Source organism: Nerophis lumbriciformis, linkage group LG02 (assembly GCF_033978685.3).
Source record: "Nerophis lumbriciformis linkage group LG02, RoL_Nlum_v2.1, whole genome shotgun sequence".
NCBI classification, from domain to species: Eukaryota; Metazoa; Chordata; class Actinopteri; order Syngnathiformes; family Syngnathidae; genus Nerophis; species Nerophis lumbriciformis.
The window spans coordinates 45515306-45521757 of NC_084549.2; the positions used below are offsets into that span (position 1 = coordinate 45515306).

The 6452-nt window shown below is 39.6% G+C and overlaps 1 long non-coding RNA gene across 1 annotated transcript; it reads left to right on the forward strand.

Annotated features, from left to right (window-relative positions):
- The first annotated feature begins 462 nt into the window (after positions 1–462).
- Positions 463–6452, forward strand: LOC133609771 (uncharacterized). The gene is made up of 3 exons (XR_009815774.2): positions 463–515; positions 5896–5973; positions 6083–6452. It is a non-coding gene; the product is annotated as an uncharacterized lncRNA (long non-coding RNA).

Consider the following 6452-nt stretch of genomic DNA (forward strand, 5'->3'; position numbering starts at 1 on the left):
TGTCAGTCTGCTTCCTTCTTGGACACACAAGAGGCTCATTTGACCAGTGATGGCAAACTTGTGTAGATGGCAAATTCTATGGTCGAGATCAAATTTAGTACAGTCATTAAAGGGGAACTGCACATTTTGTGTTGGCCCTGCGATGAGGTGGAGACTTGTCCAGGGTGTACCCTGCCTTGCAGCTGGGATAGACTCCAGAACACCCCGTGGGTTTGTTTGGCAGTAGTTTGTACTGACAAAAATGTTCTGCCTTTTTTTGTCAAAGGGTGCTCAAATCCCTGTAGTTAATAGAAATTAAGACAAATTCTGCACTGTAATTAGGTATGGTACTTTTTTGGCACTGACCGAATCCCGCCAGTCATGCCGTGCACCTATTCACTCGGCACATGGGTTGTGCGTGACATCATGCCCGGTTAATGACTCAGCTGCTGCTCAGCAGACTTTTTGCACTTCGGCACTTGGCGATCACTCCAGCAGCATAGAAAGCAGACTCAACCGGACTACAGTACCTCAAGGTAATGTTGCAATTTCCAATGCAAACAAAGAAATTGATTAAAAAAACTCTCCAACGTTAGTTAAGTAATGCTCAATTTTTCCACAAATCATGTGCCAGCTTGATGCTAATATACATTAGCTTTGCTATTGACATGCTACTCATTAGCATAAGTGATTTAAACTTTTTTTTCTTCAACACCTTGTAAATGAAAACTACAATTAAGACGCCTTTTACAATGAAACAGCGTGTTCGCGATAAGTACCGTACATGCAGTAAAACTTGGTAAGGCTCAGAAACAGATAGCAAAAATGTAACTACCCAACACATCCTAAACTATACCCTACTTCCATCTCATGTCCTGGACTTGCAACTGCAAGTGCAACTAAGTGTCATACCTACATAATGATACTAAAACATGTGATAATGAAACAAGATATAACAACTGGCTATCAGTTATCATAATCAGCTCATTCTTAAAATAATTTATTAAAAAACAAAACAACAACATTAATTAACACACACAAAAGTACTAAAAATGGTTACCGTTGAGTACCGGTATTGGAATCGGTACCGTATTAGTTCAAATGTGAACAGTACCCACCCCGAACTGTAATACATATAATACACAACTAAAACCCAATTTAACACCTAATTTAGACCAAAACATGTAGATAGATAAACAAAATAAATAAAACTGTGACGTGGTGAAGCAATGAGATGTGATGTATAGTGATGAATAGTGAGGGACTATAGACCGCTAACCTTGTACTACTACGTTCGTCTGCTGCTCGACACTGGGTGCTGATTATCTGTTGCTCAAACTTCAAACTCTAATTTTACAACAAATTAACATGGTCAACATGATTGCCAGGAGATGGGAGCACATACCATATCACCTGGTAAGTGAAATGTTACTTGAATTGCTGAATCTTACCAAAACATTATAATAATAAAAATATTTTGTTTTTTTCCAACCAAAATGTATACTTGTTTTTTTTTATATACAGCACTGTATTTAGTCGCTAAATCAGCAGGCCAAATGTGTTTGTCTGTAGAGCGCGTATACCACTAAGCTCTCGCAAACAAGCTATGAAATTGTTTGTATTTAACGTACGGTGCATTAAAAGGTTATGGAAATAATCCATTCCATTTGTTTTCTACATGGCTTGTCATTAAGTCTCAGGTGAGGCTGTGTACACACTGGACTGGTTGCCAGTCTCTCACAGGGCACATACAGATAAACACTCACACCAGTTGACAATGTAGACAACAGGGGTGTCAAACGTATCAGATCAGGCCCGCGAACAGGTTTTATCCAGCCCGCGTGATGAGTTTGGCAAGTATAAAAATGAGCTGCTTTTTCTTTGGAACGAAAGAAACTGCTGTTCTAAATGTGTCCATTGGATGTCACAATAGCAATACTATTAGGAAAGCAAACTGTTTATACCGGGGCCAAGCAAGAGCATACTTGCCAACCTTGAGACCTCCGATTTCGGGAGGTGGGGGGTGGGGCGTGGTTAAGAGGGGAGGAGTATATTTACAGCTAGAATTCACCAAGTCAAGTATTTCATATATATACATATATATATATATATATATATATATATATATATATATATATATATATATATATATGTATGTATATACAGGTAAAAGCCAGTAAATTAAAAAAAACTTGATTTATTTCAGTAATTGCATTCAAAAGGTGTAACTTGTACATTATATTTATTCATTGCACACAGACTGATGCATTCAAATGTTTATTTCATTTAATTTTGATGATTTGAAGTGGCAACAAATAAAAATCCAAAATTCCGTGTGTCACAAAATTAGAATATTACTTAAGGCTAATACAAAAAAGGGATTTTTAGAAATGTTGGCCAACTGAAAAGTATGAAAATGAAAAATATGAGCATGTACAATACTCAATACTTGGTTGGAGCTCCTTTTGCCTCAATTACTGCGTTAATGCGGCGTGGCATGGAGTCGATGAGTTTCTGGCACTGCTCAGGTGTTATGAGAGCCCAGGTTGCTCTGATAGTGGCCTTCAACTCTTCTGCGTTTTTGGGTCTGGCATTCTGCATCTTCCTTTTCACAATACCCCACAGATTTTCTATGGGGCTAAGGTCAGGGGAGTTGGCGGGCCAATTTAGAACAGAAATACCATGGTCCGTAAACCAGGCACGGGTAGATTTTGCGCTGTGTGCAGGCGCCAAGTCCTGTTGGAACTTGAAATCTCCATCTCCATAGAGCAGGTCAGCAGCAGGAAGCATGAAGTGCTCTAAAACTTGCTGGTAGACGGCTGCGTTGACCCTGGATCTCAGGAAACAGAGTGGACCGACACCAGCAGATGACATGGCACCCCAAACCATCACCCAACATGCAAATGTTGCATTTCCTTTGGAAATCGAGGTCCCAGAGTCTGGAGGAAGACAGGAGAGGCACAGGATCCACGTTGCCTGAAGTCTAGTGTAAAGTTTCCACCATCAGTGATGGTTTGGGGTGCCATGTCATCTGCTGGTGTCGGTCCACTCTGTTTCCTGAGATCCAGGGTCAACGCAGCCGTCTACCAGCAAGTTTTAGAGCACTTCATGCTTCCTGCTGCTGACCTGCTCTATGGAGATGGAGATTTCAAGTTCCAACAGGACTTGGCGCCTGCACACAGCGCAAAATCTACCCGTGCCTGGTTTACGGACCATGGTATTTCTGTTCTAAATTGGCCCGCCAACTCCCCTGACCTTAGCCCCATAGAAAATCTGTGGGGTATTGTGAAAAGGAAGATGCAGAATGCCAGACCCAAAAACGCAGAAGAGTTGAAGGCCACTATCAGAGCAACCTGGGCTCTCATAACACCTGAGCAGTGCCAGAAACTCATCGACTCCATGCCACGCCGCATTAACGCAGTAATTGAGGCAAAAGGAGCTCCAACCAAGTATTGAGTATTGTACATGCTCATATTTTTCATTTTCATACTTTTCAGTTGGCCAACATTTCTAAAAATCCCTTTTTTGTATTAGCCTTAAGTAATATTCTAATTTTGTGACACACGGAATTTTGGATTTTTATTTGTTGCCACTTCAAATCATCAAAATTAAATGAAATAAACATTTGAATGCATCAGTCTGTGTGCAATGAATAAATATAATGTACAAGTTACACCTTTTGAATGCAATTACTGAAATAAATCAAGTTTTTCAAAATATTCTAATTTACTGGCTTTTACCTGTATATATATACACCCAACCTCGGATAAGCGGAAGAAGATGGATGGATGGATGGATGGATGGATGGATATATATATATATATATATATATATATATATATATATATATATATATATATATATATATATATATATATATATAAAAAAGAAATACTTGAATTTCAGTGTTCATTTATTTACACATATGCACACATAACACACATCTACTCATTGTTGAGTTAAGGGTTGAATTGTCCATCCTTGTTCTATTCTCTGTCACTATTTTTCTAACCATGCTGAACACCCTCTCTGATGATGCATTGCTGTGTGGCACGCACAAAAGTGCTTTCATCAAATGCATTAGAGTCTGGAATCTTCCATCTCTCCCTAGCATGGCCCAAAACCGGTCAATCTTTGCTTCCTGAGGAAGATCTTCACTGCCAAGCACTTGGTAGTCCACTACTTCTTCCCGGAGGCTATCCAGGTCCAATCGCAGCTGCGGCTTGAAACTTACAAGCGTATTTCTTCATCTTACTCGTCTGCAGCGTCACCACGGCTGTATCTTCCGCGTTCTTCTGCTTCGTCTCCTTGTTGTGTGCGCAGTTGTGCACTGCACTCTCTAAAAGCCATAGATGTTATTGTCACATATGCATGTACAGTAGATGGCAGTATTGTCCTGTTTAAGAGTGTCACAACATTGCTGTTTACGGCAGACAAACTGCTTTACGATAGACGAAAACTGCTGTTGTTGTTTGTTGTTACCGCGCTGGGAGGACGTTAATGAAACTGCCTAACAATAAACCCACATAAGAAACCAAGAACTCGCCCTCGATCATTCTACAGTTATAACGTGATTGGGCAGGCACACTGTTTATATTGTGGGAAAGCGGACTCAGGTCCGCATGAAGCTGGGGGGCGTGGCCTGCAGCTCCAGAGATTTTCGGGAGAAAATTTGTCCCGGGAGGTTTTCGGGAGAGGCGCTGAATTTCGGGAGCGTTGGCATGTATGAGCAAGAGGTACACAGTAAAGGGGGATTGTGGCTCCTCCTCCCAAACCAACATGAAAATTAAAACCTGAGGTTTTATGTCTTCTGTTACGAACACATCGTCATTTGGTAACCTCGTTGACCTAAAATGTCTCTGTCAAACAGGAGAAAAGTGAACTTAACCCTTTTGAATAGTTTTTACCTCCGTTTCTTATGGTTTGTTGAGTTAGCACTAGATTGATACGTGGACATGACAAAAGAGGTATTTGATACGTAGAAGAGTTACCATGTTGTGTTTTTAATTCAATCCCAAAAAGACTGTGACTGGAAGTTTAATTCTGGCTTTGTAGATACATTGAGACAAAGTCTAAGCTTATTGTGTTTTTGAAACTGCACCAATTTCCTCAGAATTTTCAACAAATGTAAAGTGTTTTGTCCAGAGGATTATTTGTACCCAAAAGGGACAAGCGGTAGAAAATAGATGGATGGATGGATGTACGTTTTCAGAATGTGCTTGTTCTATTTTTGGCCAAAGTAAAACAAAGAAAACAACCTGAAGTTGTCTTTATTTTTAAGTTATCATGCCTTGATTTTACCATTCCGGCCCACTTGGGAATAGATTTTCTTCCATGTGGCCCCTGAGCTAAAATTAGTTTGACACCCCTGCTCGGTAATAATCATAACAGGCATCATTTTGGACAAGAAAACTCACACAACACTCGATCTCCTGAATGAGAGGCAGACATGCTAACCACCAGGCCAGCATATGGGCCTTAATAAAATAATTATAGATTTTGAAGACATTTTAAACTTACTGTATGCATATATTTTGACTACATTATTACAAGTATAAAGCAGCAGGTCAAATGTAAAAAGTCATAGTGACTGTGGGTATGTTCTGCAGGTTTGTCAATCTGACAAAATATGTTTCCTTCCAGAAGAGCTCACATCTTAAAACAAAGTGGTGGCATGACTGAGGACAAAGAGGATATTGTTTGGTGAAGGTGATGAAATATTAGAGGAAGGCCAGTAATCTATTAAATTAGGTAGAGCCGATATTCACTTGATATTTGCTCTCCATTAATAAACTTCAAGGTCACATTTGCACAGCAAGTTATGTGCTTCATACGTTCACACCACAATCAAGTGAAATTTAAACACCAGGACAGATAAGCATATTGATTAAAATAATATAATTTTTCTCTCTGCAGAGATGACAGAAGGAACAACTGTCCCCTTAATTCAATCCAAAAACAGGAGGAACAAAGAGTGAGCAAAACAGTTCACTGGTATGTAATGTGATTTTGTGAATTGCCACTACATCAGCACAGAAAAAACATTAAGTCAATGATATCTTCTTGTTTTTCTTTTTTTTTTACCTGAATATCAACTTCACAGGGGTGCCAAAGGGTTTGGAGGCAGAATCAATAACACTATCAAAGGGCAGAATCTCTACCTTAATGAAAGGACCGAAAATACTGCAGGCTACAGGCACCGACCACAAGAGATCTTTGTGTATCAACATGCCTCTGACTAAATATGAAATCAATTTATTACAGCCTTTATTTCTTTCTCAGGCACAGTCCTTTACGAAGCGATACATTTACCTGCTACAGTACCACTCTTTCCACCGCTTTCTCTCAATTACTAGTTAGACAGGCTGTGGACACCTCCGAGTGACAGAAGCGACATAAACAGATTCAATTGCAAAGGCGATTATAATTTGTCATTTCTTTATTAAAAAGTAATGCGAGGGAATTAACTTTGA